Genomic DNA, 18,738 nt, shown 5'->3' on the forward strand with positions numbered 1-18,738 from the left:
GGCGTTCAAAAAGTTCCCGTTCGAATGCCGTACAGTCCCACCGACGCATCAGGTCGAAAATACCTGTTAGGTAAAACACCGTCTCCTGCTGCGTGAAGGTGTCCCTAATTTCCTGCTGCTCATCTTCGTTCGACAGGACTCGTCCACTTATCAAGGTCTTTTGTAGGAGACCGAAGAGAGAGAATCGCACGGGGAGAGTACAGAACTACAGGGCGGGCCCGCATCTCGTGGTCGTGCGGTAGGGTTCTCGCTTCCCACGAACGGGTTCCCGGGTTCGATTCCCGGCGGGGTCAGGGATTTTTCTCTGCCTCGTGATGGCTGGGTGTTGTGTGATGTCCTTAGGTTAGTTAGGTTTAAGTAGTTCTAAGTTCTAGGGGACTGATGACCATAGATGTTAAGTCCCATAGTGCTCAGAGCCATTTGAACTACAGGGCGGGTGCTCGAGGGTATCCCACTAAAGGTGGCGTAACTTTGCTATTCTCCCAGATCGACTGGCGTCTTGTGTCGATTCGCGACCACCTCAGAACTCGACCCAACATTGTACAACGGTGGTTTTCGACAGACACGCTGCCCCATACATATTCTTCATTATCCGACGGATGTCTACCTGTTTGAACGCATTTGGTAATAACGTCGCCATAGTTCACGTTTCCGCACACACGTCGAGAAGACACGAATGCCACACTGGTCCCTTTCCTACATGTTGGTGTTTACTTATCCGTATCGGAGTCGCGCTACGTTGCCTGTACGCTGCAGCAACGCCCTCAAACGGAAACGTTTTGATCGCACTTTATATTAATGTTGTTCGCTAAGGTCCATTATACTGCCTGCACAATTTAACGAACTCATTCTTAGATTTGGGTGCTAGACAGGGTGATTCCGTGATGTTGATACAAAATGCAGCCGCGCGGGATTAGCCGAGCGGTCTAATGGTGCTGCAGTCATAGACTGTGCGGCTGATCCCGGCGGAGCTTCGAGTCCTCCCTCGGGCGTATGTGTGTGTGTGTGTGTGTGTGTGTGTGTGTGTGTGTGTGTGTGTGTGTGTGTGTGTTTGTCCTTAGGATAATTTAGGTTAAGTCGTGTGTAAGCTTAGGGACTGATGACCTTAGCAGTTAAGTCCCATAAGATTTCACACAACTTGAACATCTGATACAAACTGTCAGGGATGAAGGAGAACGGTAAATGTATCAGTTTGAGGTAAGGGACCCTGTTCCGGAAATGAGCGAGTCGAAAGTTACAAGCGAAAATAATTCTGATAGTGGATCTCTTCTGCTGAAAGATTTTTGCTTTCCATATTTTGGGAAAAAGTAATATGAACCGAAAGAAGGAAAGAACTGTCTAGAAAGCATGGGCTTTAAAATGCATCCCTTAAGGCTATGAAGGTTTTCTGAGTACATGAGTCTCACATTACCGAAGATGAAAAAGTGCTCATAACTCTTACGGTACGCATTTTTAAAGACCATACTTACCTGATTATTTTACTTCGAACGATCGCTCCTGTCAGTTCCCTGAATACTGATCATTCCTCCTGGGACACACCATTTGTTTAGATCACAACGTTAAAAGAAAAACAGAAGAGCTTATGTGACCTGATAACAGCGGAGGACAAAACTTTAATGGTAAGGTTGATTCTGTATTCAAAGCTGCACTAGAAAGACATCTATCAGTGGAAAGTACATGCGTTATGGTCTAACACACCGTAGTTTGTCACAGAAAAATTCTTATTTCTGTAAAACAGAAGCAGCACTGAGGGTCCACAACGGTTTTGTTACCCTTAAGATTATAGGACAATGAAAATATGCAGAGGAAAGAACCCATTGGAATGAATCCCAATGGACAGCTTTCGTGAATTAATAGGAACCGAGGCTTACTTTGAAATCCTGAAGTTTGTCAATATGTGTAGAAGCAGCATGTCTGCGTATGCGCAGGCGTAAAACCCTGTGCTTCTGTTATCGACTTGTGGAGTAAGATACTGTTTTTCCTAATGACAAGTAATATTTTGCTTCGTAAAGAACATACAGCATCCAACACATTGTTTTATTCGTTGTCTGTTATATCGTTCTTGAAGCTAAGGCGCTTTTCCATCACGCATCGGCTTAAATCAGGGCTGCTATAAAACGGAGGACCCACGAGCAGTCGGCAGCTATCCAGAACGTGAAAGTATGCTGCTAACTGTACATGGTGCGCAGGTATCAATATCTCAGGACCGGCATTTTTTCCGCAGCAGCGTATCAAAACATTAACATACCTGGAACTGAAAGTGATTAGTAATAAAATTATTTGTAATCCAGACGTAGTTTCTTCAATAAGCAAATCAGGATCACAGTGTTTGTGCAACACGTCACTGATAAATGACACTACTGGCCATTAAAATTGCTACACCAAGAAGAAATGCAGATGATAAATGAGTAATCATTGGACAAATATATTATACTAGAACAGACATGTGATTACATTTCCACACAATTTGGGTGCGTAGATCCTGAGAAATTAGTACCCAGATCAACCACTTCTGGCCGCAATAACGGCCTTGATACGACTAGGCATTGAGTGAAACAGAACTTGGATGGCGTGTACAGTTACAGCTGCCCTTGCACCTTCAACACGATACCACAGTTCATCAAGAGTAGTGACTGGCGTATTGTGACGATCCAGTTGCTCGGCCACCATTGACCAGACGTTTTCAGTTGGTGAGAGATCTGGAGAATGTGCTGGCCAGGGCAGCAGTCGAACATTTTCTGTATCCAGAAAGGCCCGTACAGGACCTGCAACATGCGGTCGTGCATTATCCTGCTGAAATGTAGGGTTTCGCAGGGATCGAATGAAGGGTAGAGCCACGGGTCGTAACACATCTGAAATGTAATGTCCATTGTTCAAAGTGCCGTCAATGCAAACAAGAGGTGACCGAGACGTGTAACCAATGGCACCCTATACCATCACGGCGAGTGATACGCCATACGTCAGTATGGTGATGACGAATACACACATCCAATGTGCGTTCACCGCGAAGTCGCCAAACACGGATACGACTATCATGATGCTGCAAAAAGAACCTGGATTGATCCGTAAAAATGACGTTTTGCCATTCGTGCACCCAGGTTCGTCGTTGAGTACACCATCGCAGGCGATCCTGTCTGTGATGCAACGTCAAGTGTAACAGCAGACATGGTCTCCGAGCTGACAGTCCATGCTGCTGCCAACGTCGTCGAACTATTCGTGCAGATGGTTGTTGTCTTCCAAACGTCCCCATCTGTTGACTCAGGGATTGAGACGTGGCTGCACGATCCGTTACAGCCATGCTGATAAGGTGCCTGTCATGTGGACTGCTAGTGATACGAGGCCATAGGGATCCAGCACGGCGTTCCGTATTACTCTCTTGAACCCACCGATTCCATATTCTGCTAAAAAGTCATTGGATCTCGGCCAACGTGAAAAGCAATGTCGCGATACGATAAACCGCAATCGCGATAGGCTACAATCCGACCTTTATCGAAGTCGGAAACGTGATGGTACTCATTTCTCCTCCTTACACGAGGCATCACTACTACGTTTCACCAGGCAATGCCGGTCAACTGCTGTTTGTGTATGAGAAATCGGTTGGAAACTTTCCTCTTGTCAGCACGTTGCAGTTGTCGCCACCGCCGCCAGCCTTGTGTGAATGCTCTGAAAAGCTAATCATTTGCGTATCATAGCATCTTCTTCCTGTCGGTTAAATTTCGCGTCTGTAGCATGTCATCTTCGTGATGTAGCTATTTTAATGGCCAATAGTGTAGTAATGCCGTACGGATAGTAATACGCCGCTATAAAGGGAGCGGTATGTTTGTTTCGTGAAGAACTGGGACGCAAGGAGCAGGATGCGCCGTACAGCTGTGGGTTTACCCCGCGACTGCAAGGATGGTGGAGCACGGTTCTAAGGCGGCGGCGGCGGCGGCGGCGGCCTCGCGACGGGTAGCGCGCGGCGAAAGCAGGCTCGCTCTGCTCTTGTTACGGCCGCTATCGATACCTCGCGGCTCGGGTGACACTTCTGGAATTACAGAGCCCTGCCGCCCGCGCTGTCCCTCACCCCAATTACGCGTTATTAACTTCGCCAGCGGTCTGCCGGTGATGAATTATAGCTGTCGTGTCCTAACGTTACTTGCAACGAGAGGCTACATCCCGTTATTGACACATCGTCCAGTCACATTAATGTGACCACCTGTCAAAAGCCTGAACAACCACCTTTTACAGCACGCACCGCTGAGAGAGACGTGCACGAAGAGAGTTAACGAGGCTTTGGAATCTACCGACATGGCTGTGGCGCCATGTCGACTCCAGCTCCTTAGCCAGCTGCGCTGTTTCTCGGTGGAGGATGCACGGCGCGTACAGTTCGACCGAGGTGGTGCACACATTCTCGACTGGGTTTAAATCCGGTGGGGTCGGGAGTCCAGGAGGGTTCGCCAAACTCATCTGCTGCTTCTAGAATGAAATATTCACTCTGCAGCGGAGTGTGTGCTGATATGAAACTTCCTGGCAGATTTAAACTGTGTCCCGGAACGAGACTCGAACTCGGGACCTTTGCCATTCGCGGGCAAGTGCCACGTCTCCTACCTTCCAAACTTCACAGAAGCTCTCCTGCGAACCTTGCAGAACTAGCACTCCTGGAAGAAAGGATATTGCAGAGACATGGCTTGGCCACAGCCTTGCGAGCTGTCTGACATGCTCCAGGTATATCGTGCCGAGAAATAAACTGTATGTAGGGGTGGACGTGGATCCCAAGGACAGATACTTATTTGCGTTCATCCACTGTGCCTTCTAGAATGACAATGTCACTCAGAGAATGCCTCGAAAACATTCCGCAGGCCTGTACTCTTCTGACGATTTTTGCAAGGTGTTAGCTTCCAGAAAATCAGTATATCTTAATCAAAAAATTTCAATTAAAGTGAGAGGAGAAAGTACAAACTGGATCGGACTAGGAAAAGGAGTAAGACAAGGATACTGTCTAACACCTACTCTTTTCAACCTCTACTTGGAAAATATGATTGACCATTGCTCATTAGATGACAAAGGCGTAGAAATTGGAGGAAGAAGAGTAGGGTGTTCGAGGTTTGCTCATGACATTGTCCTTCTAGCCACAGGGGAAAAAGAATTACAGGATTTGGTGGACACCATTGAAACTAACGGAAAAAAATGTGGAAAGAAAATTAACACAAATAAAAAGTATTGGCACTAGGAAGAAATAAGGAAATACAAATTATGCTGAATGGAGAAATACTAGAACAAGTGCAAAATTTTAACTATCTTGGAAGCAGGATAGACACGAACTGAAAGTGCACCACAGAAATTAAAACAAGGATAGGAATGGCAAAAGAGGCGTTTTATAAGAAAAGGAGAATTTTCTGCAGCGGTCTGGACAGAGAACTCAGGAAGAGACTCATAAAATGTCTTGTATGGAGTGTTCTCCTATATGGCGCTGAAACATGGACTATGAGGAAGAAAGACAGAGAAAGGCAGGAGGCTTTTGAGATCTGGACATGGCGGAGGATGGAAAGAATAAGTTGGATGGACAGAGTAAAAAATGAAGAGGTACTGAGAAGAGTGGGAGAGAAAAGACAGTTACTAGATGTAATAAAGAGAAGAAAAAGAAATTGGATTGGGCATATATTAAGAAAGAACGACGGACTAATAAAAACCGTTACAGAAGGTTATGTATAAGGGAAAAGGAAACGAGGAAGGAAGAGATTCCAGATACTGGATGACATGATGGACGGTACAACATACAGCAGCCTTAAGAAGGAAGCAATGGATCGCAGAAAATGGAGAGGCAAAGGACCTGCTGCTGTGCTGCTGCTGCTGATAATGATGATTGCTTCCAGACGTTTCACGTCGTGCACGCCGACGGCCATGGAGCATAAAACGTCACTCATCTCAAAAGGCACCTGTCGCCACTCAGTGGATGTCCAGTTGCGATACTGGAGTGCAAATTCCAGCCTTCGTCGTTAAAAAACGGCTATCAGCATGGCTGCACGAACCAGCCGCCTCCTGCGGTGGCCCATACGCAGGATCGCTCACTGAGCGGTCTTTGAGGAGACACTTGGTAGGCCCTCGGGTCAGCTGGACGGTCAGTTGCACGTCTATTCGCCCGTACACGTCTCCGCAGGGACCGTTCACGCCTGTGATCTATGGCCGATGCTGGACCACAGTTACTTCGGCGCCAGTTTTGGATAGCGCAATTTTGCCATGAGCAGTATACTTTAACCACGGCGTCAGGCGATCAGTTTACAAATTTGCCGTTCCGTACGTTCTTCCACCCTTGAACCGAAAGCCAATGATCACGGCGTTTCAGGCGTCAGATAAATCGCTTCGTATCCGCAATACGACAACGACTGCATTGATTTACGCGTGCCCCGACAAGCATTACACAGTCACCCCTGCTAGCACTATCTCCCTATGAGTGGTTATTGCAAGTTGAGGTCGAACAAAAGCGGCTGTCAAATTAATGTGACTGGACGTGTGTCGTGCAAAACTACAAGAGTCGTTCAATAAGTAATGTCCCTCATAAAAAAAAATTACTATACCTAGAAAAAGTCCTTGTTGGTGCTTCAAAAAAAAGTTCAAATGTGCGTGAAATCTTATGGGACTTAATTGCTAAGGTCATCAGTTCGTAAGCTTACACACTACTGAACCTAAATTATCCTAAGGACAAACACAAACACCCATGTCCAAGGGAGGACTCTAACGTCCGCCGGGACCAGCCTCACAATCCACGACTGCAGCGCCTAAAACCGCTCGGCTAATCCCGCTCGGCCTGGTGCTTCATAGTTGATGTTTGTTCTGTGCTCCAGTGAAATTTCGAACCGTTCTGGCAGAAGGCAAGGCCATAGTACAGCTTCAAAATCATTTCTACATACGCTACAAACAGCGTGCTGTTACTGAATTCTTGTGTGCACAAAAGAAACCGCGGTGAACATCCATAAACTTTTGTGTACAGTATATGGCGATGCTGCAGTTGATATGAGTTTGCGATGGGTAAAGAAAGTTACAGCCTCAGGAAAAGCAGAAACTGAGCCCCATGATCAGTCACGCTCTGGACATCGTGTCACAGCCACTGCTCCAGACATGCTGAATCGTGCGGATGCCATTATTTGTGCCGACCGGTGCATCACAGCTCAACAATTGGCTCTACAGTTGTCGGCCAGCATTGGAAGTGCGTCTGCAATGATCGAGACTCTCGTATATTCAAAGAGGTGCTCACAGCGGACCACAAGATTCGAAGAAAGGCAATTCCCTCTTAATTGTTGGAGCGTTTTGAGAGCGACGGAGAGGCCTTTCTTTCACATGTTGAAGATAACGAGAGTGACAGTCATGCAGTGAAAACATGGCTGCACCTACAGGACAAGAGCTTTTAGCAGCAGGGTATATGTGCTCTTCCACAGCGTTGGCGTACGGCCACAGAACGCGACGGAGACTACGTAGAAAAATAGGACATGGACAAGAGATCTTGATGTATCTAGTCACCAAATCCTGACCCCTAACAATAAATATCTTCTGAGAAAAAAAGTGGAACATTACTTATTGAACGACCCTCGTTTATTAGTGCACACTGTTTAATGCGTGGTACACGAGTGCATAGCTTATAAAATTCGAAAAAAGACGCATTAGATGTCTGTGGCTGAAGAGTGAAGATGTTCACCACTTTAGGGTTTTAACAGCTCCTTTACACATTTTACCTGTAATACCTTCCAAAGTAGGATTGCACTGCGAATACTTGACTTCGTACGTCTTTAAAATTGAGCTCGGAATTCGTTTTAAGATTCTACCGCGCACTTACTACTTCCGAAAAAAATTAGTTATCTCGAGCAATGACCACCTCTACGTCAGCCTACACGGATTGCGAAAACAAAACGTCGGTAACCATCCTGAAAGCCATGGACCAAGTTAGTGTGTTGTCTCTGCTGACTTCTGAAAGATTCTATTCAGTACCAGGCCCACTCATGTTAATGAAAATACGATCATATGAGGGACAAGTAGTAGGGAGAACGCAGCATGTTACCGTGCAAGAACAGATGTAAAATTAACTTCAGTAGTGTGCCAGGGAAATACGTTGGAAACGTTATTTGTGTTATACATTAATGACCTGCAGGTAACATTTATAATAACGCGGTTACATATAATGAGCTTCATTCTGAACTTAGCTGCATAAATTATCTGGTGGTATTAAGGTTTCTACTTCGTTCTAGAATCGGTAACTTGCTTTGACTGTTCAGAATCAATGTAAACTTACGACACGCAGTAAAGTTAATCCTAGGACTACAGTGTCAAAGAGTCTCAAATGGAATCATTCAACTCATAAAAAACCTGATTAACAATTTGTATAGATAGAAATGGAATGATCACAAAGGCTGATCGTAGGTAAAGCAAGAGTCAGACTTTGGCTCATTGGTAAGATGCTTGTGAAGTTCACTCAGTTTATAATGGAGATTGCTTACAAAACAATAGGGTGAGTATGACCCATCATAGAGTATTACTCACGAGTAAGGGACCCATACCAAGCAGAACTAACAGCAGATGTTGAACGACAGCAAAGAAGGGCAACACGGATGTCCACCGGTTTGTGTAACTCATGCGAGAGCGCCACTGAGATGCTAATTAGTTTGAACTGGCAGACGACTAGAGATAGACGTCAACTCTCCCGCGAAAGCCTACTAATCAAGCTCCAAGTACCGTTAGTAAGTGAGAAATCTAGAAATACACAGCAAGCTCCTTCCTATCGGAAAAGGTAAGATTAGATTAGACGAATTACAGGGCACACCCAGCCATTTCAGATATTATTCTTCTCGCGAATGGATCAGGAAGAAACCTTAATAAGTGGCCAAATGGAACGTACCCCCACCATGGATTTCTCATCGATTTGAAGAAGTGTATAGGAGATGGACAAAAATATGGGAACACCAAAACGCAACTCATTACCAAGTCACACTTCGTAGTCGTTTCTTACTGAATAAATACAGGTCCTGTATGGTCTTTAAGGGTATCTTATACCGTTCTTCCTGCAAAATGATGGCAAATTTAGGTAATGATAATGGAGGCAGATCATCCTCGTGCTCAAAAAACTGGTCCTGAGGAGTGGCTCTGTCGTCTGGGAACACAGCATTATCACTGGGGAATAAATGTAGTACCATGGGACGGACATAATCAGCCAAAATGATCCCTCCGAGAGTAACCACGGGGCCCATGGAAATCACGTTTCGGCTGCCCAAATCAACGGTGAACCTTCACAATGTTTCACTCTTGCGTCGTAAACTAAACATGAAGTCTGAAACAGTGTGGAACCAACTCACCCGACCAAATGACTTTCTTCCATTGTTCGATAGCCCACGTTTTGTGGCTTCTGTACCATGTTTTCCTATGATGTGGATTTGCGTCACTGATGAGTGGTTTTAGACATCCAATTCGTCCTGCAGTTCCCTGTTTGTCTAACTTTCTTCGTGTTGTTTTGGCGCTGACAGGGTTCACGAGTGCGACATTCTGTTGACTTTTGCAACTGTTGTCCTCTTATTTTTCGTCATAATTCTCTTCTACGAACGTCTGTTACGATCACTCAACACACAGTTTCGTCCGCGTTGTGACTGATGGTTTTCCGCTGTCCCTTTATGCGTTATAAAACTTCGATATTGTGTTTCTTTAAATACCAACACTCAGGCCACCTTAGTTACGGAAGCACCCACCGTGTACGACCACCAACAAGTTGCCCACGTTCGAATTCGCTTAGTTCCGACATAATGCTGTCACAACTCCACAGAATACTGTTGTGACCACGATTAACTCTTGCAGTATTTTGAGCACATTGCACAGATGCCTTTCATGTTCAAATACAACAGTGCAACCTGCTTGGCTAGCGTCTGCATTTGTGTTTCGAATGGCTCTGAGCACTATGGGACTTAAACTTCTGAGATCATCAGTCTCCTAGAACTTAGAACTACTTAAACCTACCTAACCTAAGGACAGCACGCACATCCATGCCCGACGCAGGATTCTAACCTGCGACCCTAGCGGTCGCGCGGATCCAGACTGTAGCGCCTAGAACCGCACGGCCGGATCGGCCGGCCAGCGTTTATGTTCAAGCGTTCATTTCTCGCTGTGTTTCTGAATTTTTGTCCAATTGCTGTGAATATATTGTGCTTCCTGTTGTTAAGGATATCCAAAGATCTATAGTTTTCTTCCTTCGAGTTACGCGTCGTCGATTTCGAACTGCACGTATTTCGCAAATGGGATACCGTGTTTCATCCCAGCGCCGCCACTTGATTGGGGCACGTTGTCTCAGCCTCTGTAATTCTGAAGGCAGACGCCAGCGTGCTACTGTAGTAAGTATACAGCGGCCAAGCCGTCGATCGTGGAACACGGGGTTGCGGCAGCTCGCGGTGCGGCGTGCCGTCCTTGTACGCCTGGGTCAATGACGTCACACCCGCAACGAGGCGAGTCGCTGGCTCGACCACGGCATCCAGCCTGCGATTGCCGGGCTGCCCAACGACACTGGCATCAGTCTTCCCTGCAGCTTTGCGAGAGGGGGAAAAGGTTAGGCGCTGTCGTTCACGAAGGACTCAACTCGCACTCTGGTCAAAGATCGGGGGTAAGGGAGGAAACACCTGACTACTTCGATGCTGCCGAAAACTGACAACTAAGCTGACACACTATTATTCGACGAAGCGAACCGTACACTTAGCCACGGCTGGAGCAAACTTGGCCACGAGATAGGTACCGCCATGTCCCTGTTCAAATCAGTGCCCGTTGCTACCTCGCAAGGAAAACTGGCCGGCCGCGGTGGTCTCGCGGTTCTAGGCGCGCAGTCCGGAACCGTGCGACTGCTACGGTCGCAGGTTCGAATCCTGCCTCGGGCATGGATGTGTGTGATGTCCTTAGGTTAGTTAGGTTTAAGTAGTAAGTAGTTCTAAGTTCTAGGGGACAGCAGTTGAGTCCCATAGTGCTAAAAAAAAAAAAAAAAAAAAAAAAAAGGGAGAGAGAGAGAGAGAAGGAAGGAAAACTGATCGCAGGCAAGGCCTTCTCGTCCAGTCACGACAGCTTCCTGTTGAACATTTATTGAGAAGAAGAAATGAGTTACACTACTGGCCATTAAAATTGCTACACCAAGAGGAAATGCAGATGATAAACGCGTATTCGTTGGACAAATATATATGCAATTTGAGTGCATCGATCCTGAGAAATCAGTACCCAAAACAACTACCTCTAGCGGTAATAACGGCCTTGATACGCCTGCGCATTGAGTCAAACAGAGCTTGGATGGCGTGTACAGGTACAGCTGCCCATGCAGCTTCAACACGATACCACAGTTCATCAAGAGTAGTGACTGGTGTATTGTGACAATCTAGTTGCTCAGCGACCATTTACCAGACGTTTTCAATTGAGAGATCTGGAGAATGTGCTGGCCAGGGCAGCAGTCGAACATTTTCTGTATCCAGAAAGGCCAGTACACGACCTGCAACTTGCGGTCGTGCATTATCTTGCTTAAATGCAGGGTTTCTCAGGAATCGAATGAAGGATAGAGCCACGGGTCGTAATACATCTGAAATGTAACGTCCACTGTTCAGAGTGCCGTCAATGCGAAAAGGAGGTGACCGAAACGTGTAACCAATGGCGCCCCATACCATCACGCCGGGTGTTACGCCAGTATGGCGATGACGAATACACGCTTCCAACGTGCGTTCACCGCGATGTCGCCAGACACGGATGCTACCATCATGAGGCTATAAACAGAACCTAGATTCACCCAAAAAATGACTTTTGCCATTCGTGCACCCAGGTTCGTCGTTGAGTACACCATCGCAAGCGCTCCTGCCTGTGATGCAACGTCAAGGGAAACCGCAGCCATGGTCTCCGAGCTGATAGTCCATGCTGCTGCAAACGTCGTCGAACTGTTCGTGTAGATGGTTGTTGTCCTGCAAACGTCCCCATCTGCTGACTCAGGGATCGAGACGTGGCTGCACGATCTGTTACAGCCATGCGGGTAAGTTGCCTGTCGCGATAGGCTACAATCCAACCTTCATCAAAGTCTGAAACGTGATGGTACGCATCTCTCCTCCTTACACGAGGCATCACAACAACGGTTCACCAGGCAACGCCGGTCAACTGCTGTTTGTCTATGAGAAATCGGTTGGAAACTTTCCTCATGTCAGCACGTTGTAGGTGTCGCCACCGCCGCTAACCTTGTGTGAATGCTCTGAAAAGCTAATCATTTGCATATCGCAGCATCTTCTCTCGTCGGTTAAATTTCGCGTCTGTAGCACGTCATCTTCGTGGTGTAGCAATTTTAATGGCCAGTAGTGTATATTGCCGCCAGAGGTGTGACTCAACGTGAAAGTGAAATGTTAAATTTGAGAGAGCCAGTCATGCTCAAATTATGGGAAGACGTATCTTCGCCAAATGAGAAGCTAAGTGTGAACAGTATATACGTCATTGACGATGTGGGTCGATGTGTAATTAGGCAGCAGTTTCTGTGAGCAATACAAACGAAGACCAACTTTGTGAAATCTACACGCCTTTGGTTCTACACAACTCGACTTCAAGACTAGCAAGCAAACTCTGGCAAAATCTGTTTTGTCTAAGAGATTTAGTTTCAAAAGATGGCAGAATAAAAGAGCAGTCATGTGAGCAAAGGAGACGACATGCATAACGTAAGAAATTTTCAGGAGAAAACGGAGAATTAGAACTGAAGTGCCCAGTGGTCTATTCAGACGGAACCTGCATTCACACTCTTGTAAGAATTCTTGAGTGTAACACTTTTACTGCCCCTCCCTGTTTCTAGGGTATAAAACAACGGTGCGGACATCCTTTCCAGGGCTTCAGTTTTCTTTACAGGATAATATTTACTAAGCTGACAATGCATATATCTGGGCACTTTTAACACGAAGCACAATAAACGAGTTGTGACAGCATGAACTCTCTCTCTCTCTCTCTCTCTCTCTCTCTCTCTCTCTCTCTCTCTCTCTCTCTCTGCCACGTCGACTACTTTGGGCTTTCGCCAGAATTCTGTGTACAGCGAATATGCATGTTTTCCGATATTCCTCAGCTAAGAGCAGCAGTCAATCTTATCAACCAACCTAGTAATATATTTACAAGACGAACAAATTTATTTTATTTATTTCAGGTCCAAATTTTGCCTCTTCTTCGTTGAGTCTCTAATGTATCTGTGTATCCGTTACTGATTAGGAATTTTACAAGTGGTAACGTTCTTATGCGCTTAACATCTGTTGAGTTAACATTTGCATACATGAGAAAGTACCATCTTCGAATGTTGTGAAACTAGATGCTAATCATCTGCACTATAAAATACAAACACTCTTAGTCGCAATATGGTGCTGCGCTGTTACTGCAAGCATTACGCCAGCACATTACACGTAGCAGAAATAGAACGGGGGCGCAAGACTAGCGTGACAAATGCTGCACTGCCGGCCGTTACGTCACAGACCGGAGCAGGGCGGCGTGCTTCCGGGCGCATGCGCAGATAGCCTTGGCGCCAGCGTCCGCGGCCGGCAGGTGTAGTGACGTCACGTTGTGTGTGCCGCCGTAAACAGCCCGGCCTGCCTTACGTAAATCGGAACATCGATGTTGGGTGTTATCTCGCGCTGCTGTCCGTAAATACACTCTGCTACCTCTATTTTCGTATGTCTTACACAAAAGAAAGAAAGATTAAGAAGTAGAGACAATACGAAACATGCAATAGCCTACTGAATATTTTTAAGGAACCAACATGCCAGAACCGGGATTCAGATCGTAGTGCTTATCCCTTTGAGCCCTGAGGGTATGACTCACGGATATATAGAAGCATCTCGCCAGTATACCTATTAATAAACTCGAAAATTCGATATTGTTTCCAAAATGAGATTTTCACTCTGCAGCGGAGTGTGCGCTGATATGAAACTTCCTGGCAGATTAAAACTGTGTGCCGGACCGAGACTCGAACTCGGGACCTTTGCCTTTCGCGGGCAAGTGCTCTTCCAACTGCGCTACCCAAGTACGACTCACGCCCCGTCCTCACAGCTTTAGTTCTGCCAGTACCTCGTCTCCTACCTTCCAAACTTTACAGAAACTCTCCTGCAAACCTTGCAGAACTAGCACTCCTGAAAAAAAGGATATTGCGGAGACATGGCTTAGCCACAGCCTGGGGGGATGTTTCCAGAATGAAATTTTCACTCTGCAGCGGTGTGTGCGCTGATATGAAACGGGGCGTGAGTCGTGCTTGGGTAGCTCAGTTGGTAGAGCACTTGCCCGCGAAAGGCAAAGGTCCCGAGTTCGAGTCTCGGCCCGGCACACAGTTTTAATCTGCCAGGAAGTTACAGTATTGTTTATTCGTTTGTTTGTCCACAAAAGGAGTTCTCAGCTTTAAAGTCACACAGTTTTAAACGACACACTAACTTGGGGCAGTGGCAGCAGTGGACGTTAGAGAAGGGGATGGCAGAGTAAAAGAAAGAGGAACGTGATGGAACGCAAGAAATGCAGAGTGCGGGAAAGGAAGTGGCGTGACTGACAGCGAAACGAAAAGATAAAGAAGCATAAAAGCTACAAGATGGTAGCATTTCCTTTACTGTTTGAGTGAGAGATACTTGTCACCTTTTAGGATAAATGTTACACGGTTGAGAAAACGAACTGCTTCACTCTGTTGATTTGTGCGTGAAGTGCAGGGCAGCTTCTAGTTCCAACGGCAACAGAAAAGAGGTTTGTTTATGCTTTTGTTTTACGGATAGGCGCAGGTAGAATACTAGATGTCACCTTGCACTGTGCTATGATGAGACGACAGATACCTGTTCTCTCCGACATACAGTGAAAAATCATTACAGAGTTAAGAAGTCTAGCGTTTTATGTTTTAAACATGTTCCTGTCGAGCTTATCTCGTCATTTGTGCTGTGTAATTCCGGGATTCAAACTTGTAGACTTGCGAACAGTATCACAACTTGTTTTACTCCCAGATACCAATGCCTGAAGGACGACGACCTGGAAAATTCAAGAATTGGGAACGAACCTCCATGAAACTATATTGGTATTAGGTGTGAGCTTGTAGTAATACCAGATTTTCGTAACACTAATAATAATAATAATAATAATGGTTCAAATGGCTCTGACCACTATGGGACTTAACATCTGAGGTCATCAGTCCCCTAGACTTAGAACTACTTAAACCTAACTAACCTAAGGACAACACACACATCTATGCTCGAGGCAGGATTCGAACCTGCGACCGTAGCAGTCGCGCGGCTCCGGACTGAGCGCCTAGAACCGCTAGACCATCGCGGCCGGCAATGATAATAATAACGATAATAATCTGTAGCTTGTAAAGATTTTCAGCGAGTCAAAAATTTTTATGGCTGACTGAAGCTTTGAGAAAATAAAGTGGCACTTTAGCTGCACAATGAAGTAATAAATGACACGGGTGAAACCACGTGTCACATCTGAATGGAGAAGCCTCAAATCGCGCCCCGTGCCTACGCCTAGCGCGCGTAAATCAGACAACCCGCGTGACAACATCGTGTTGCGGGTTGCGTGCGCGGTTCTCTAGCACCTATACGACTGCCGAGACTTACGGGATGGTTTCTATTAAGGCGTTTTTCTTCTGGTTTAAAACATAGGAATGGCGCATCCTACTTTATAGTTGTCAATGTATGTGTCTACAGCTACGGTCATTAAAACATTTTCATTAGCGGTTGGAGATATATTGCTGCAGTCTACATTAGGACTAAACGTGCCATCGTCAATTAAGTCATTACAGAAGGAAACCAAGTTCGTACAGAGAACTGATAGGGAAGGAAACAACCGTGTTCTGTCCTAAGGAACTATCCGGGCATTTTCCTTGAGCCATTTAGGAAAACCATGCAAAACATAAATATGAGAGATGTGATCCGCCCTCTGCGCATTGCGACACAAATATGACAAGACGACTGAGTTCCATATTTCTGATGTTTTGGAAGAATAACGCCTGTACTGCCTAGTGCAACGAGTTACCTCTCCGGAAAGCTTGTGAGACGACATAAAAGCTGCTGGAAGGAAACATGACAACGAAACATGTAGGGCACATGTGAGATATAACATCACGTACTTCCGCTCTGGAGTACGCTGAAAATCCCGAAACGTTATATGAAGAACATACAAGCGAACATCTGTAGTTTTTGATTCATGATTAAACTGTTCACGTCTATTGCTGCAGTGCAACTTCAAATCCACTGCGTACACTATAACAGATTATTTCTCTTCATGCAGCTCTACTGAACATTCTTGTCTGCATTTGTTTGAAGTGGTGAATAGAACACTGCTTGTTCTTCGGGTCGATTGATCCGCGGGCGATATTCCGTCACTGACAGTATTTGGTATAGCCACATATCGCAGTGATGAAACACTCACCAAGCTGCTTAAATCACATGAATATATACTGCAATTATTTCACGCTTAAGCCACTTCTCCCATTTTCGCAGTTCACATATATTCTCTTCCCCCTTTACGCTTTGAGTTAGATGAAACTCGGCACGGATGTCTCTCCTGCTTCAGCTGTAGCTCAGAGTAACACTTGCACCTTACATCCTCAATTACTTGTTGTATCTATTCCTATCTCTGCCTTCCTCTCCAGTATTTACCCTCCACAGCCCCCTCTAGTAACATGGTGATTATTCCCTGATGCCTTAACGGATGTCCTGTCATCCTGTCCCTTCTCCTTGTCAGTGTTTTTCGAATGTAGCATTCTTGGTCGATTCTATGGAGAGCCCCCCCTCATTTCGTACCAGCCCGCTTAAATACCGTTTTCTATCACTGTTGGCATTACCCTATACTCATCTCTCCAGAAATTCTTGTACTCTTTCACTTCACTGACCCGACTTACATCTGGATTGAGCCTTAGCATTTTTATTTTCAGTTTTTTCAAATTTCCCTACCACGTTCAAGCTTCTGACATTTCACGTTCCGACGGTCTTCCCTTATTCATTACTTTTTCCATAGTTACCTCCCCCTTGGTAAGCTCTCTCCGGACATACGAATGGGGGACTAGTCCGGAATCTTTTGCCAATGGAGACATAATCATGACACTTTTTCAATTACCGGCCACATGCCCTAAGGATACACACTGTGCGTGTTTAATGCATCGGTTTCCATTTCCTTCTGCTTCCACACGCCGTTTATCATTGCTGATCCTTTCGACTTTTATGTTCAGTTTTACACTTCAAGATTGTCCTGAAACACTGTCTGTTCCTACGCCCTCTTTAACAAGGCCGTTAACAAAAAGAGGGTGATTCATTATATCGGTAGTCTTCGGACGGCACTGATGAGATTTTTTATTCAGAATGTAAGCAGTGCATAGGTTAGATCCCAGGACCCAAGAGGTTTTGATTAGTAATCAAAGGCGCTAAGCGTAGACCACGAGTAACATCCCCCCTCTATCTATCAGCATTTGCTTTCGCGGCAAATGGCTTCGGGCAACAGACGAAACTACCTCTTCCCACTGTTGGGAGAGCTGACATGATAACGTGAGCTACGTTCCTCCGTACGAATGCGAATAGCCATGTACGTCTGAGAGCAGCCTAAGAGAAGGTAAATATTTGTCTAGGGCTCCTAGATGACTACAGCAGTTTCTCAAGGCTGTACAGAGGCTCACACTTGGTAAGAGGAGTAAAGACTGAATCGCAGAGGTGTTCCCTCACATCCAGGAGGAGGCTGATATTTAATGCGATAAGGTTTCTCTAGCTGTATGTCAACCGAAGTTGTGCTTTGAATCCTCTCCCGAATGAAGAAGGAATTAAAAATCAGGAAGCGATCTTCATTCGCGGAAGTCGGCACAAGTACACACTGCAAGCACCCTCCTACACCAGCGAAATCGAAAGGATGTTCGCTGCTGATTTCTATGTCTTTCAGAATAAGTAATGGAAATAGTCACACCGTATTAGGTACAGAAAGTATATACCATGTGTACAAGTATGAATTGTGGATTTCAGACAACAGATGTCGCATCAATGCAGTTTGCGCTATAACGATTTGACGCTGTCATTTTATTGTGTCATCAACAAGTGTCAGATGTGCTCGAGTGATAAATTGGAAAATTGTGTACATAGTGTTGTGTTATGTTCAATACGTCGAAATTAATGCGGAACAAAGAGCATTCGCGGGCAGCATTAATTTTTTGTTTTCATTTGAAGAAAACTGCTGCTGAATCATACCAGTTACTTCCAGAAGCTTATGATGAACATGCTCCACCTCAAGATACACTTTAACGATTGTTTTGGCGTCTCAAAAACTGGGATTTCGATGTTGCACACAAGGAAGGATGAAGATGTGAAATTGGAAGCAGATGATTCGCAATCACAAAACCAAGTCCTCGAGCAATTAGGCGTTAATTAGCAAGCTGTTTCCAATCGGCTACGAGAGACGGGAAAGACTCAGAAGACAGAGGAGTACCATATGAGTTGAACGACAGGCAAATGGAAAAGCGGGGAAAAAAACGTGACATTTTGCTTGCTCGGTACAAAAGGAAGTCATTTTTGCGTGGGGTAGTTACAGGGGATGAATCACTTGGGCACAAAGACGATGCTCTGTGTTGGGGGGACCAGAGGGCATGGTCTATTACAAGCTGTTAAAATCTGGGGAAACGGTTAATACTAAACTTTACCACACCAATTGATCGATTTGAATCGTTGCTGTTTGAAAAAAGGCCACAACACCTAAAGAGGCAACACAAAGTCATTTTCCTTATGACAGCGCTCCCTCATATGGGTT

At 45.6% G+C, this 18,738-nt stretch overlaps 1 protein-coding gene and 1 non-coding gene across 4 annotated transcripts in view; one reads left to right on the forward strand and one right to left on the reverse strand.

Annotated features, from left to right (window-relative positions):
- The window catches only part of LOC126270867 (protein outspread), a 705,494-nt gene that overhangs the window by 166,450 nt on the left and 520,306 nt on the right, over positions 1 to 18,738 (reverse strand). The window lies entirely within an intron of this gene.
- On the forward strand, positions 14,228 to 14,302 carry Trnas-cga (transfer RNA serine (anticodon CGA)). Its single transcript has one exon. It is a non-coding gene; the product is annotated as a tRNA-Ser (tRNA).

Source organism: Schistocerca gregaria, chromosome 1 (assembly GCF_023897955.1).
Source record: "Schistocerca gregaria isolate iqSchGreg1 chromosome 1, iqSchGreg1.2, whole genome shotgun sequence".
NCBI classification, from domain to species: domain Eukaryota; kingdom Metazoa; phylum Arthropoda; class Insecta; order Orthoptera; family Acrididae; genus Schistocerca; species Schistocerca gregaria.